The following is a 17,208-nucleotide window of genomic DNA, read 5'->3' on the forward strand; positions in this document are numbered from 1 at the left end:
GTTATGGACGGGATCTGTTCCGGAGGCCTGGTCGTATCCCAAAAAGTCCATAACCGGAGGCACCTGTTTGAGCATTTGCGCAGTGCGCAGACCGCTTCTGCGCACGCACGTGTGGCAAAACCCAGAAGTATACACTTCTGGGGTTGCCACGTTCGCAACCCGAAGATTACGTATCCAGAGGGATACGTAACCCGGGGTATCACTGTAATGAAAAGGGAGGGAATACTAGGACGTTGTTCATGCGAATATTCTCAGTGAATATCTGACATTCGTATTGATATAACACAGAAAGCGTACAGAACATCCGAACATCTTGATATTCTGCATTAGGAAGCCTAATCAAATATTGGAGAATGCCCTGTGTTTATACAGAACACTTGACTAATATGAGAACATCCCAATACATTTTTGCACAGTTGGGATATGCGATGGCTTCTGCTTTTATAGGCATGTGCTGCAAATTTTGAAACATTACCATATTTTTTCCTAAGACATACTTTTAGAAGTTGGTAATAGTGCTTGAACTCAGTCTGAAACTGGATGGCCCTGTTGTGCTGTAAAAACCATTTGAATACTTTAGCTCAGTTCACACACACAAACACACCCCGCGCCCCCTCTGCATCTAGAGCCAGTCAGAAGGTTCTCAATTGAGAATGTTTGGCCAAATTGGGGGTGGGGTGGGCTGATGGCAAGAGGTACATAAAAGTGAGCCGGGAAGCGCTTGCCGACGGGCTCTGCATGGTGGTGAATGCCTCCCTCTGTGAGGGAATCCTCACAGCCCTGCTAAAAGAGGTGGTCATTAAACCGCTTCTTTAAAAAAAACAAAAAACATTTTTGGACCTGGCCGATATGACCAACTATTTCCCAGTCTCAAATCTTCCATTCTTGGGCAAGGTGATTGAACAGGTGGTTGCTGAACAACTCCAGGCATGCCTGGAGGATGGGGACCATTTGGATCCCTTCCAATTGGGGTTCAGGACTTATCATGGGGCTGAAACAGCCTTGGTCGTGCTGGTCGATGATCTCTGGTGGGCTGGGGACAAGGGTGAAAGCTGTTTCCCAGTTCTGCTGGATCTCTCAGTGGCTTTTGATGAATCATGATATCCTTCTGCACCGTCCAGAGGAGCTGGGGGCACTGTTATACAGTGGTTCCACTCCTTTCTCCTTGGCCGTGTCCAGAAAGTGGTGTTGGGGGATGAGTGTTCAGACCTCTGGGCTCTCACTTGGGTGCCTCAGGGTTCCGTCGTCTCCCCCGTGCTTTTTAGTATCTATATGAAGCCACTGGGAGAGATCATCAGGGGGTTTGGGCTGGGTGTTCATCAGTATGCAGATGATACCCAACTCTACCTCTCTTTCAAATCAGAACCAGTGTAGGCCGTGAAGGTCCTGTGTGAATGCCTGGAGGTGCTTGGAGGATGGATGGCGGTTAACAGATTGAGGTTGAAACCTGACAAGACAGAAGTACTGTTCTTGGGGGACAGGGGGAGGGCGGGTGTGGAGGATTCCCTGGTCCCAAATGGGGTAACTGTGCCCCTGAAGGGCCAGGTGCGCAGCCTGGGAGTAATTTTGGACTCACAGCTGTCCATGGAGGCGCAGGTCAATTATGTGTCCAGGGCAGCTGTCTACCAGCTCCATCTGGTATGCAGACTGAGATCCTACCTGCCCACAGACTGTCCCGCCAGAGTGGCGCATGCTCTGGTTATCCTACACTTGAACTACTGCAACTCACTCTATGTGGGACTACCTTTGAAGGTGACCCAGAAACTGCAACTAATCCAGAATGCAGCAGCTAGACTGGTGACTGGGAGCAGCCGCAGAGAGCACATAACACCGGTCCTGAAAGACCTACATTGGCCCCCAGTACGTTGCCGAGCACAATTCAAAGTGTTGGTGCTGACCTTTAAAGCCCTAAACGGCATTATTATTATTATTATTATTATTATGGTTTGTTTATACTCCACAATATTAAAATAGCAATATTATTGGCACATGTACACAGCTTCATTTAGTCATCATTTATCTTAGTATTTCTTCAGTGAGTTGGCCAGCAGTATTTACCTGTGATAAAGTTTGTGTACATTGGACATACTGTAAGTTGTATGAACCAATTTCGGTGCAAAAACCTATGGTGCTGAATTTTTGCTGCTGACTAAATTTACTTGGAATAGTATTTCAGATTCTCAGAGCTCATATTATTAATACATGCTGAAAAAGTGCAATTTGGAAACTGAACTAAATACCAACGTTAAACTATGCTTATCTTGAGCTAAGTGCGTTTTTCTTTACATTGAAACAGTATTTATAAAGGTATGTCACTTTAGATTAAGCTTCTGTTTTGATATGAATTGAAAACGAAGCATTTAAAGGTCTAAAATTGCCACCAGGGACTCGCTGCTTCTGCAGATGAAATCCGAAAAGGCAGTTTCAAATGAGTCCCCTGCAGCTCTCAGAAATATGCTTTTTTTCTGCAAGAACAAACATACAGGTGTATTCATAGTATTGACCTGCACTCTTGATAGATAGAGCTTTGAAAAAAATGAGTTTCGAGTGAAATGACTTACAAATCCTGTTCTGCTAGGTTTCTTCAGGTTTAAGTGTGTAGTTGGTGGCGACACTGCTGCATAAATAGGTTGCATTTGTACTGGAGCACATTGTTAAAAGCATAAAACGCCTTCTTGTATGCCTTATAAAGAAGTCTTTAGGGATATTCTGAGAATAGGATTTCTCCTTTCTCCAGCACTGCTTATTTTCTCTGCATCAGTGGTCTTGTCATGATAATCAACTTTTTTTGTCCCAACCATCAATCACTCTTGATTACAGCTGGGTAGAAGTTCTGTACTGTTGATCAGCTCATCAGTGTGCATAATGTTATACCTGGAGACTAGCGAAAATCATCCCTCAGTGGGAACTCACTTCACAGCTTTTGTCAAAAGTACTTTCATCTATCTATCACTCCCCTTGCACTTGTCACTTTTCTCTTTGATTGTAGGTCTTGTGAATTCAGATTACTCTTAGTTAGATGAATTTGAATACTGAAATGTCATCCTGGTTTGCAACATGTTTCATTTCACTGTACAAATATCACAGCAATTATTAATACATGAATTGCAAATTAAAAGATGACACTGTGCTTTTGCTCAAGGGAAGGAGCAATATTCACTAATATTTAAGAGTTGACAAAGGGATGGTTTAATTTGGTTAAGGTAACACTTTATGATCAATGTTCACTGTAAATAACTAGGTAACTGCTAGCAGGACAGTGACTTAATTCAGGGGTCGCCAACCACATGTCTATCCTGAAGCTTATTGAATAAAATGGAACTTTCTCCCAGGTAAGTGTTATAGGATTGCAGTGTAAGTGACTAAATAGTAAATTAATTTCTTTAAATAAATTATGAGCCTACTGTTACTGAAAAATGTAGTAACACTGGTGCCGTTACAGGTTTGTTTGCACAGGCAAGATGTAGGGAGTATTATTCCTCTTAAATACGGCTTTGGCAGTAACTACATGCATTGGAAAATGTGACAGGACTTTGAGACAGCTAGCTAATGCCTGCACGATTGCACGTGAACCCAAATGTTGCATGTTTGAGATCCGTCTCTCAGCTTTTGCTAGCCACTGACAGTTCAAGAGAACCCAGGAATAGCATCTGAGCCTACCTGCTTATTGGTTCTGGCATTGCCATATGGCATCCTTTGAGTTGAGTGACGTGATCCACCACTGGGGCGCCTGTTCTTTAGCCCTGTGCTTTACCCCTTTACATGGCAATTTGGTGGGGAAAGAGGGGCAGGTTAAGAGGGAGGAGCTGCTCCGGTAGCAATGGCTGAATGCCATTCTCTGCAATGGTTTCTCCCTGCCACTTGCTTTCCTCTGTGGTTAGTGAACCAGTGTTCCTCCATGAAACATGGGAGAGTTTGCTTGCCACTAAGTGGCGGCTGTACAGCAGCGTTCTTTGAACTGCAACAGAACTGTTTAGCCATGACGTCTCCCCAGTACCTGTGCTTATAGCAAGTCACCAGCCTTGCACATATCCAAGAATCTGAATCATTTGCTGAGTTCAGCTCAGGTGATGCTATAACCCTGATCTAGAACAGACTCATTAAAGGTACACTAAAGCTGTAGTGCTATTTTGGAGCCTCTCCTAGAAGACTCATGAGCCAGTGATGTCTTGCTGTGTTGGAAACTCACTGTGGACTATTCTACAAGTGTATTTTAGTATGTGTGTATGGATCTGTTTCAAATAGGCTAGAGCTCGATTGAAAGAAGTGATCTGCAGTGCCAGCCGGCGAGTCTACTCAGAAGTAGATCCTATTGATTTTGGGTATAGGATTGCAGCTTTATTCTACTTTAAAACTCACATAACTTTTATTTAGCTATTGCACTTGCTAAATATAGCAGATTCTGATACAGGTTTACTGCTGTAAGCAATGATGCAGATCAAAGTGAAGATTTACCAGGGTTCTAGAGGCATAGCTGCCAAGTTATCCCTTTTTTTAAAGGGATTTTCCCTTATGCTGAATAGGCTTCCTCGCGAGAAAAGGGAAAACTTGGCAGCTATGTCTAGAGGTCATGTAAGCAGGAAAAGAAATGCAGACTACAAAATCATGAGCTTTTCTTATGCAACATCAGAAGCACAAGATATAGCCTTTGTCTAATTAAGCAATCTATGCCCTTTTAAACTGTGTGTGGAGAGGTTATTGTTTTTTGTTTGTTACTATGTTACGTATTTTTGTGTTTTTATATTGTAAACTGCCCTGTGATCTTCAGGTGATGGGCGGTATAAAAATTGATTGATTGAATGAATATGGATAATGTTATATTTCCTATAAATATGATATTTCCAAAGCACCAAGTAGAAATGACAAATTAAAGTATTAGAGAACCACAAGAAAGGGACTTGATTAAAATCTCATATTTTTTCCTCTATAAATGGTTTAATTAGTAAAAGCTAGTTTTCCCATTCCTTCTGGCCACATTTTAGGACAGTGATCAATTATGTTAATTACCTTAAGCAATGCTAGGAAACAGATGGTATCAAATTTCCATTAGACCTGCACAATTCAGTACCACTTATTCTGTTTCACAGAATATTATAAAACCACTGGCAAATGTTTTCTTTTAATAAGCCAGTAATGTGCACACAGTAATTTTTAAAAGACGAAGCACTCACTCCAGAGAACTTGCTTTGCTGTATTATAACCTGATTATTTTTCTTAACACAAATTGAATGATCTTAGGTTAGAAAACACTATTTGTCTTCTTGAGTAAATATTTTCCTTGAACCAGATTTCCATCACTTGCACACACAAACGTATTTCACTTTGTAACACTTTATTTATTTTTTATGGTTTAATAATCAATATGACTATGTTGTGGTATTAAAAGTTTATAGCAAACTGTATTACTTTTCCAAAGACCTGTCAGTCTTCACTGCTCTTTAGAAGACAAAAAATAAAAATAATAAAAAGAAATCCGGATGCTGTATACTCAGATCTGATATCTCTTTTCTATTATAATCCTAGTCAAACAGATTGCCATAATTTATCTGTCTTTATTCATCTATTTATCCTGTAATATAATGTTTCTATCAAAATTGTATGTGGTGATAAATGCTTACAATGAAGCCCATTGTAATGATAAGCAGGTGCAAAGCAACAGCAATAAGCGAATATCAGTATTTGGAGATGCAGAGAAATATGAAGTATGGCAAATGAAATTTTTATCTCCCTTGAGATGGATTATTGAACATTACTTAAAAATGACAAGGCATTTGATGTTTATTATTCAGGTCCTGCCTGGCCAAGTCCATGGTTTATACACAGTGCTAACTGTAGCTCCTTAGGTCTAAACCTGATGCCCACATACTCGAACATAAACCTCACTGAAACTGTAGGATTTACTTCTTGAAAGCATAAATAGGACCGTGCTGCACAAGGTTCACTGTTTGGAGACGATGGCCCAGTTTACACATAACACTAAACCATGATTACGGAGACAGACTTCTGGAAGGTGTGGACTTGTGTCCGCCAGGAGAATATCCTGGTCCCATTTTAAATTAACCAAAGTTTAGTGTTGTATCTGAACCCTAAATTGTGGTTCATCTTAACTGCCCCTTGCTGGAACACGCCAACTTCTTTGACTGGTTTGCAATTGGTTTGTTTCAACAAATCATGGTTGTAGTCAGAAGTGACTCACCCAGCGAGGTGGAACATTAATGCTAGCCAGTTAACAGGAGGGAAGAATAAGGTGGTGCAGAGGGAGGGAGAACTTTGTGGAGGTACCAGGAGGAGTGCTAAAATCGCTCCACCATTGAGCCCGCACAACCAATATATTGCCAGCTCTCCCTCTCAGTAAGCTTCAGCAAAGCCACTGTTAAGAAGCTACTGTGTGGCTCCATCTTGCTGGATGAGTTGCTTCTGCTCTTGGCAAATCTGAAGCAGAAGCTTCCAAGTGCCTGACAGCTGTACTTGAGAAAGTGGTGGGAACACACAAGCCCAGAGCTCACCTAAAGCTTATCATTGTTTCCAAACCAGCCATGAGCAAAGATTGCGCCTTGTGCATTTTGGTAGACATGCAAATCTGTTTAATTTTAATTTGTTCTTAGCCTGTTGTGGTACTCCGCACTGTTTCCTCCACTGAATTTCTTGGCTTTTTCTTAAGCTCTAAACTGGATTTTTGGCTTTTAGAAAGTCTCAACGGGCTCTGAATTAGATGTGGATTCAGAGGGCAGGTCCACACAAGGGCAGGATTCCAAATTCAACCCACAGTTTCACAAGCCAAACAGCCAAACCAGTGTGGCTCCTTTGAATCCTAAAGGAACCAAACCAGTGCTTTGTTGAGGGCATTTGAAAGCCAATGTGCTAGCAAGGTTTAAGAAGCTATAAGGTGGCCCCACATACAAACCTTCATCTTCCATCCAAAGGAAAGCCATGCCTTGCCCTCCAATAATACAGTGGTACCTTGAGTTACAAACGCCTCAGGTTACAAATGCTTCAGGTTACAAACTCTGCTAACCTGGAGGAGTTACCTCGAGTTGAGAACTTTGCCCCAGGATGAGAACGGAAATTGTGTGTCTGCGGCGCAGCTGCAGCAAGAGGCCCCATTAGCGAAAGCATGCCTGTAGTTTCAGCCTGAACAGTTTCAGGTTAAAAATGGACCCCCGGAATGAAGTAAGTTCGTAACTAGAGGTACCACTGTATTCTAATGCAAGTCTTTTCTCCAGTCTACAGTGAGTGACTGGAAGTGGGAAAGCAGCACAAAGCCCTCCTCCTTTTTCTTCCATTCCGCAAACAGAAACTCTGGATTCTCACCCCAATCCTGCTTGTGTCAGATCACACATATATTTCTGGTGCCACCTTAACTGAAAAGATTGTAAACAGCAGCACACCAGGCGGAAGCAGATAGGGTTTGCATTTTGCTGTGCATTTTGGATTTTCCTAGGGTTGGGGAGATCCAAATTCACAGGTAGGAAAAATGTGCCACGAGAGAGAGAATTCTGTAAGCACTGATTATTAGAATTTTTGTGCACAGCATCTTGGAAACTTAAAATCATATATATTGCAGAGTTGGAAGGGACGCCGAGGCTCCTCTAATCTGGTGGTGGCTAAACTTGGCCCTCCAGATGTTTTGGGACTACAATTCCCATCATCCCTGACCGCTGGTCCTGCTAGCTAGGGATGATGGGAGTTGTAGTCTCAAAAACATCTGGAGGGCCGAGTTTGGCCATCACTGCTCTAATCCAACCCTCTGCATTCAGGCATGTGACCTCTCTCTCTTAAAAAATTATCAACCAGTTTATGCTGCAAACACTATAAAGCAAACACCTTAATTTTAACCGGGAAGAGTAGTTGTGACTAGAGCTACTGCGCTATGTTCCTTCCAATACGTTTTTGTTAAATTGCTGGACTACAGAGGATGACTGCATTTTAATGTGCTGTGTACTGAAACATGAATTGCCTGCAGGAAAAGGCTGGCCTTTAGTTTCACCACTGGGTATTCAGCATGTGCAAAAGTGCATTTACCAAGTGATGAGTGATGGATTGGCAATTTGGGGTCCTTTGATCTGGTAGTGATTCAGTGTCTGCTTGTGAGATTCTCTTGTATCAACACCAAATAGGATAAGGCAATGCTACGCTTATATTTGTGGCCAGTTTCTAATCTGTTTTGCTATGCTTTTTGTGTCAATGAAGATGCACCGAACAGGCATAAGTAAAGCCAGCTCCTTAATCAATTACAGAAACAAGAAGTGTTGTTGTTTAGTCGTTTAGTCGTGTCCGACTCTTCGTGACCCCATGGACCATAGCACGCCAGGCACTCCTGTCTTGCACTGCCTCCCGCAGTTTGGTCAAACTCATGTTCGTAGCTTCGAGAACACTGTCCAACCATCTTGTCCTCTGTCGTCCCCTTCTCCTAGTGCCCTCAATCTTTCCCAACATCAGGGTCTTTTCCAAGGATTCTTCTCTTCTCATGAGGTGGCCAAAGTATTGGAGCCTCAGCTTCACGATCTGTCCTTCCAGGGAGCACTCAGGGCTGATTTCCTTCAGAATGGATAGGTTTGATCTTCTTGCAGTCCATGGGACTCTCAAGAGTCTCCTCCAGCACCATAATTCAAAAGCATCAATTCTTCGGTGATCAGCCTTCTTTATGGTCCAGCTCTCACTTCCATACATCACTACTGGGAAAACCATAGCTTTAACTATACGGACCTTTGTCGGCAAGGTGATGTCTCTGCTTTTTAAGATGCTGTCTAGGTTTGTCATTGCTTTTCTCCCAAGAAGCAGGCGTCTTTTAATTTCGTGACTGCTGTCACCATCTGCAGTGATCAAGGAGCCCAAGTAAAGCCAGCTCCTTAATCAATTACAGAAACAAGAAGTACTATCCCTAATTTTCTGTTTAACCTGCCTGTTAAATTAATGCCTAAAAAAAGAGGAGGAGGAGCTGTAACCTTTGCAAATCTTACGCAACTATGCACATGCAATTTAATTCGTTCTGTAGGATGAAGCAAATATTGTCAAAGATAATAAGCTCCTTCTGCAGGCTCTTTCAGTTCTAATAAGCTAAATTGTATGATGGCTGGGCCTTAAAAGTATAAAAGAGCTTGAGTCCGGACCATTTTAAATATTATGCTACTGTAGAGTCTCAACCAAGTAGGATTTCCAGATATGTCAGAATGATAGGGTTTCTATAATCTTTAGGATATTACCAGATATTTTCAATTATCTGTTGGATAAATGCGCCTATCCTGTGCATTGTTTTGATATATCCTAAAATTTATCAGAGCTCAGAAAATGGCTGATCTTCCCTAACCACATGGAAGAGGCGGGGCAATTCGAAATGCTGGCAAGAAGAACAAAATTAAGTGTTTTCCCACTCAGGCGTAGAGGTGAATAATGCCCACATTTGTTAGTATCTGCAGAGGGAAAGTGTTCCAAGAGGTGTAGAGACCTTTAGTGTGGTTGATATTGGTGGAGGCACATGTTTTAATACACTACTATGCTGCTAGAAAAAGAAGCTCCAACGCCTTTTTAAAAAATGTGCTGTACATAGTGTAAGACCTGGAGTGAACAAAGGAAGGGGTAAGGACGGATGAGAGATCTCCCCACCCCTAAAAAAAGAAAACCTGCTTGCCTCTCATTGCATGGAACTAGCTTGTATGTGCAAACCTAGGTTCCTGCTACTAAACCTTCTTTGAACTGCAGTCCACAGTTCCTCTGCTGAACTCATGGAACCCACACAAGTTAACAATACACGTGCATTAGATAGGCTGAAAGGAATGTTCCCTTTCAGCTGAATAAACTGTTCCACTGTAGATTCTAATTCATTCCCAGTGGACAACATCTTGCCCTACTGGCAAATTCACACTAGAAAGCCCCTGGCTTAGCTTGCCGTCTTTAAGCCTTTCCCCGACTGGTGATATGCTTGAAGAAGCCTATTAGTTTCACCATGTATAAGAAGCCTGAAGGTGATAATACATCTTAAGTCTGTGAGCTGGAAGGGAAAATATCTGGTTCATATTGGAAATATGATAGACTTTCATTTATTAGTTGTGAGCAGATGTGGCAGTAATCCAGAATCTGGAGCAATTACTGTACTGTTAAAGACTGGGTGTATGGGAGAGAGAGAGACTGGGGACATTAAGAACGAACAATGTCATAGTATTGTAGCCTTGGCGGAAAAGTTGCAATGGAATCATTGCAGCAGGAGTGCAGATACATCTCGTATTCTCTTAAGTATTTATGTTGCCTGGCAGAACAGTTGTATGAATGGGTTGAAGTGATGCCAGGACATTCTTTGCACTGGAAATGACTTTGCACCAGTGGTCCTGCTGGACACCACACAAGTTCAGATTAAACTCATGGCAGAGCATCTGATAAATAGGCACACTGGCCTAGTTTACAAGTGATGCCAGGCCAAAGCTAAACCATAGTTCATAAAACAAACCTCACTTCAACTATAAGCCACCACGCAGATGATCAAACAAAACTTGGGTTGTTTTGTGAAAGTTTGGCTTGTTCCCCCTCTGCTCCTGTCTGCTTACCATCTACCTCTTGCTCCTTCACACACCCTAATTGAAATACCAAAAATCTTTGCAGCACCCTACTAGTACTGTGGCTTCACCACATCCCAATGGCCCATCCCACTGGCTGTTTCTGAGAGTAAGGATGTAGAAATGTTCTAAAAGCTCTCTGCCTATTATTTTCTACAGCCAGTTTCCACCCAAAGTTTCTAACTCTTTCCTCTGTCATCTTAAATGCCTTTAGATCAGGCATAGGCAAACTCCAGCCCTCCAGATGTTTGGGAATACAATTCCCACCACCCCTAGCTAACAGGACCAGTGGTCAGGGATCATGGCAATTTTAGTCCCAAACATCTGGAGGGCCAGAGTTTGCCTATGCCTGCTTTAGATGGTACCCAAATCACACACACACACACACACACACACACCAAAGTGAAGTGTTTGAATATATCTCATTGGGAAGACGCAATCAAACACTGTTACACATTCTGGAAAAGAAAAAAATGGAGAGAAGGAACTCAAGCTCTTTACCAGGCAAGGTTTTATGTTCCATAACTTGACATTTCTCTCGAGGGAAAAGATTGAAGGGTGGGACCACATTGTGTCCATGTGTTATAAAATTTGAGTTTGTTCCAATGGAGTCTTTGTGCTTCTGCTGCTGCTAACATCCCTGCTGCTTAACCTAAATATGTGGTGGGTGGGTGTGTCGCATACTTAACAGTGTGGCTATCTCAGTTGAGGTATTCTTGCTTTTAAAACATTTTTTAAAAGCACCATGCTAATTTGAACAGCCATGACTTGTAAAGTGCTAGCAGCAGTTTTTTTAAAACTTGAGTAAAACATTTGAGTAAAGTGGTGAAAGCTGGTCATAAAGGACAATAGCCCCTTTAACGTTTTAATTAAGCTTTCCTCTCCACATCCCAGCTGTGCAGTAAAGGCAGATCAGAGGGAAGAAACCTCTGTAAAGAGATGCAATCTGTTAAGAAGGGACAGAAGTCCCTTTAAGATGCTGGAAGTAGAGGAGTTGAGTGAGGAAAAGATCACTTTACCAGGCAGACCTAGCAACAACATCATCTTTGCTAACACACCCAGCAACAGCTGCTGGGTAATTTTATTTTTCAGCCACTCTTGGTATCACCTCTGTAGCTTACAGTGCAATGTGGATGGGACAAACAAACATACATACATACACTTAAACCATAGTTCAGAATCTGTCTGAGTTCATATTAAACCATAGTTTAGGTTGGGTTATTTTTTTGCTAACAAACCATAGCAAATAAAACATAGTTAAGGCACTGTGCTGGATTTGCACATAATGCTAATGTATGGTTTATTAACTACTGTTTATGTAAACCACGGTTTAACACTTAAGTGCAAACCAGGCCCCTGAGTCGGAAACCATGAAGAGTAAATAGATAAGCTTAACGAACAGTGTTGTGCATATCTAATAATTGTTTCACCACAAATTTTGCTCTAACTTACATTTGCAAGGAATGCCAGCCCCCCATTTTACAGAAGACAGAACCTCTGGAAGATGTGCTTTATGTAGCCAAATTATTACATGGAAAGAATGGTATTTCAAAAATACTTAAAGCAAATCATAATTAATAGGCCCACCCACTAAAACTAATGAGAGAAGTATGTGACATTTGCAATTACCAAAATGCTTTCCAGAATGCTGGGCTTTTTGTATAGTTTGTGGTTCGGTAAGCAGAGATATTCTGCAAGGTTAGGCATTTGTTAGTGAAGTTCTTTCAGTAGAAAGGAGACCTATGGAATATGCTCATTACAGAAAACTAAAATACATCTAAGGGATAAATCTGCACATTATGGTGCAACTAATCATCACATTATGGTGCAACTAATCAGTTACAGTGCTGTGATGGGATAATGCTTAAAAGTAAAATATTACCTTGACGAATCAAGACACGCAGAGGAAGAAGACACTGGGCAAGAGGAAACAGAGCAGAAGGCTTATAAACAAAGTTGCATTGTTTGTAAGGTTGAGTTTGGGATGGTCTGCAAAGTGGAGGTTGGTCACTCACCTGGCTAATGTGAAACTCATAATGACAGGAAATAACTACATTGCACAATATCAGACAATGTGCTATTGAAGCAGAAATGTGGATGAGCCGTAAACCTAGGAAGGACATTTCATGCTTAAAAGCCCCCAGTTCCAACATTATACTATTGGATCAAATGGCTACTAGTCCTAAAAAGTAAATAAATCAAGATTAAGGTAAAGATTTGGAATCAGTCCAGGACACATAAGCCGAAGTATTTAAAAGACTGGTATAGGTGATTCACTTGAAGAGGTTTTTTGGGTTTTTTTTTTTTTGTATATCTACTTAAAACAAAATGCTAGATGAAGAAGATTGGGTGTAGTCAGTCTTTTTCATCAACACAAACAATCTAACAGTTATACCTCTCCTAATGCTATTCTGTGATTCCCACCCAACGCCCATTTTGTCCATGATTTTGAAATCTCCTGCATGATTCCCCCCCCCCCAATTCTGGGTGGTTGTGTCTCGTAAAAGAAATGCTAGTTGTTTCCCCTCCCCGGAGGAATTTAGTGAGTAATGAGAAAGCAAGTTTTAGATTTAGATGTTTCAGAACAGTTAATTTAAAGTTGTGTAACATTCTTATGAACAACTACTTTTTAAAACTCCCAGTTTTGACACAGGAGGGCTTGTGAAGTAATTTGTTCATGGTTGGTTTTCATGATAGATTTCAAGGGAAATTAAAATATTCACGGAAATAGCTCATTCTTGAAGTTGCTTTGTTGTCTTTCACACATTAAATTAGCTCATTACTGCTGTATATATAGTGGGGGAAAGCATCTGTTTACACGGTTAATAATATTAAAATTACTTACAAGTAACAAAATAAGCAGCAATTTGCAAAAGCTAATCATATTTGTGCACTCCTCTGCAAAAAGTAAACTGTTAATACAGACCCACAGGGGAAAATACTTGCTGGCTGAAGCCATTTCATTTTATCATTAAGGGTAATATACTGAACATAGCTGCCAAGTTATCCCTTTTTTTAAGGGATTTTCCCTTGTGCTGAATAGGCTTCCTCGCGAGAAAAGGGAAAACTTGGCAGCTATGATACTGAATACAGAATGCCTCCAAAGCAGAGAAAGAGTGACAAAAATATAACGATTTTCTTTCCAATAGTAAATGGTGTGAACACTTCTAGTATTAAGAAGGTCAGCTGCTTATTCAAATATTGTATGGATCCGATCTCTTGAATTGCCCAAACTGAGTTTGTTCAATTTGAATGCTGGTATTTTGTCCTCACAGATTCAAGTAAGATTTGGAAATAGCTCACTCTTGAAGTTCCTTTGGAAAACCACCTATAATTTCAGCAATTTAGGCTACAATGAAGACTAAGTATTCCAAATATTGACTGGCAGATGGTGGAGGGAGAAAATTAAAAAGCTCTCCTTGCCAAATCTCATACATTGGCTTTGTGTTTTCCTCTAAGGGAAGTTTGAGATGTGATCAGATGCTTCAACAATCAGATATGTGAGTGCATTACATGTCTGTTTCCATTATAATGCCACAAATGCCATGTGGTGTACTCCTGTATTGAGTTACTGTTCAGTTACTGTTCAGAAGCCATATGCCTCTGAATATTAGTTCTAGAGGAGCAACAATGAGGGGAGAGTTGCTGTATTTCCTTCATGTCTTTCTTGTGGGCTTCCTGGAAGCACCCAATTACGCACTATAGGAACAGGATTAGATTGACCATGTGGAAAAGAAGCCAGGGTTCCTGCATTTTAATAATTGTGTGGATGAGAGGACTCCGGCGAAATGTAGCTTGCATGACCACCATAAAGTAGATGCTGAATTAGATGGGTTTTGGGTCTGATCTAACAAGCCTTAATGCAGGGTGATAGCTTCATTAATTTTATTGGAGTGTCGGTTTTTGTGTCAGATGGAGCTCCAGGTCATAGCAAATGCTGTTGGGGGGACAATCATGTTGTATTCAAAGCATCCCATATGCCATTAAATTTGTGCAATATTTTTTTCTTCCATATATGCGTTGTTTGCTCTCAGAATGCCGGTTCTAGTAGTTCTGTTACTCAGTCACCAGTGTCAGATGGAAACTGAGATTACCAAACATGCAAAAAAGCAGTCTCTTAGCAACTAAAACAACACACATTAATCCAAGCTGCATGCATCTTATCAATGGCCCATGCAGTCAGAATGTAACTAAGCCCCAAATCAGAAAGCACAATATTCCGTAGTATGTGGTTCGTTTTTAAGGTTTGCTGCCAACTTGCAAGGTTCATGTACCTGACAAAGTGGGGTTTGGACCACAGAAGCTTTTTGTTGCAGAAATGTGTTGATCTTTCAGGTGTCCCAGGGTTCTTTATATATACAAAATGCTTGTTTTAGGGTGACCAGAAAAGGACAATCTGATCATCCTAGTTTGGATTTACCATTCCTTCATTTTCATATAATCAAGGAATAAAAGGACAAATGAGTAAACCCGATTTTTTTTTGTCAGTGATCCTGCATTATTTCTGATACTCTTTTTATGCCCCTTTTCTTCCTTTTTCATTTTGGAGTCGAGACCCAATCACAGCCCTTTAATTCCAAGTTCAGCAAAGCTGCTGTTTTGATTGTATACAGACAAAAGAAGTGGTTTCCCTAGCAACAGGTACAAGGTGAAAACACTCAAGTTGGCAACATTATTCGCACCCACTCAAGTTTCATTTATTTATTTTGTTCACAAGACTCAGAGAGTAACCAGTCAATAGGAAGCTTTCAGCTAATCTGAGAGGAGAGACTAAGGGCAGGTAAGTGTGCTCCCATTTTGCTTCAGCTGGAGCTGCTACAAAGATTTCTGCTTTAAATTGAGTTTCAGGAAAGCATTAGTTTTATATAAGGTGCCATGATATTCTGTTCAACTAAAATTAATCAGAATTAATGAGTTGCTAGGGAAACCCAGCCGGATGGGCGAGGTATAAATAATAAAATTATTATTATTATTATTATTATTATTATTATTATTATTATTATTATTTGTTTTTCTTCTTTGTATCAATCATCTCTAGAAAATTGTTCTTTTTACTTTATATCTTAATTTTAATTACAGGTAGGTAGCCGTGTTGGTCTGAGTCGAAGCAAAATAAAAAAATTCCTTCAGTAGCACCTTAAAGACCAACTAAGTTTATATTTTGGTATGAGCTTTCGTGTGCATGCACACGAAATATGTATCTGAAGAAGTGTGCATGCACACGAAAGCTCATACCAAAATATAAACTTAGTTGGTCTTTAAGGTGCTACTGAAGGAATTTTTTTATTTATCTTAATTTTAAGAAATGTCTCATAATTCTTGGGTGCTATAGAAATGTGTGTGTGTGTGTGTTCCAAGTTTTGAAGTTTGGATGTTACTTCCCATCCACCAAACATGCACATAGAGGTTTTCATTGATTTTATTTATATTAATACAGGTGTTCAATATGCACAAATCTAACTTCACATCTAGAAAGAGAAAACCACATCCTCGTTTGCAGGTCAATGCTTTTGTTTCAGAATGTGTAATTCAAAAATTAGAGTGAAATTTAACTAGATAAATAAATGAAAGGTTTAGATGACCATGTGAACTGTATATGTTGAAATTGTGTTTCTCCTTCCCCCACTGAAATCATGGAGGTTTCCATTTGATTGGCAATTTATCCAGTGTTTAATAAACACTCCATGTGAAAACTTTCCACCCATTGAAACAGGTGCTATTTTACTTGTTGAAATCACTGTCACAAAGAAAGGTAGCATTATGGAGGGCTGAATAAATAAGCCAATCAGATGATAATTGCAGTTGCTACGTGAAGGAGAAAAAAATTGGGCCCCGTGTTCCACCCCCAGTTCAGTTTGATTTTCTAGAGGAGTAGCTTTCTGGAGCTGTAACAGTGGGGGAATATACATAAAGTAATTCGTTATTGGAGAACCTCCTACATTAAAGTTATGCACTTGATTCTGAAATAGCAGAGGTTTTTAAATTTCAAATATTTCTAACATTAAAACACATCTAACAAAATGTAATTACTGTTAATTTAAAAGTCTGGAGGTTGGGTATACCAAAGGGCAAGTACATTTTGAATATCCATAAATGAATGAGGGATACATAATATATAGTAATTTCAGGGTAGGAGCCTCATTGCTGATGACTGCAAAATTGTAAAACATTGGTTCTGCAGTGTGAATAACTGAATATGAAAATTGTGTGTGTAGGAGGGCTTCTGTTGCTGCTTTGCCGCTTCTGTCTTGCACTAAATGAAAGGCAGAAGTTGGGGGGAAATCTAGAGATGTCTATGGGCTTATCCACACTTAACTTTCCCCCTACACACTTTCTAGGCACAGGTATGCACTTTAAAGTTCCCTCTCTGAGCACTTTTTTTTTTTTGCCTCACCTCTTTCACCAGGAAAGCTTGCTCTTTAATGTTGAATCAAAGCAAATGGCAATTCGGGCTTTTTGCAGATTGCTGGTCACTCTGGTTCAGCAGTAAAGGGGAGGTTTTCACAGGGAAAGTGGTTCAGAATTTTGTCTGATAAAAAATTCTGATAGTCTTTCCAAAAAAATGTTGTTTCAGTATATGTTTCTTGTACCTTTCTTGTATCTTTACTCCCTGGACTCATAAGACAACAACTAGTTATGCACCTGTGCACTTAGCTGCATC

The 17,208-nt window shown here is 40.4% G+C and overlaps 1 protein-coding gene and 1 long non-coding RNA gene across 18 annotated transcripts in view; one reads left to right on the forward strand and one right to left on the reverse strand.

Annotated features, from left to right (window-relative positions):
- The window catches only part of ZNF385D (zinc finger protein 385D), a 410,518-nt gene that overhangs the window by 324,173 nt on the left and 69,137 nt on the right, over nt 1-17,208 (forward strand). The window lies entirely within an intron of this gene.
- The window catches only part of LOC118091789 (uncharacterized), an 81,604-nt gene that overhangs the window by 25,767 nt on the left and 38,629 nt on the right, over nt 1-17,208 (reverse strand). The window lies entirely within an intron of this gene.

Source organism: Zootoca vivipara, chromosome 11 (assembly GCF_965207765.1).
Source record: "Zootoca vivipara chromosome 11, rZooViv2.hap1.1, whole genome shotgun sequence".
Lineage (NCBI taxonomy): Eukaryota > Metazoa > Chordata > Lepidosauria > Squamata > Lacertidae > Zootoca > Zootoca vivipara.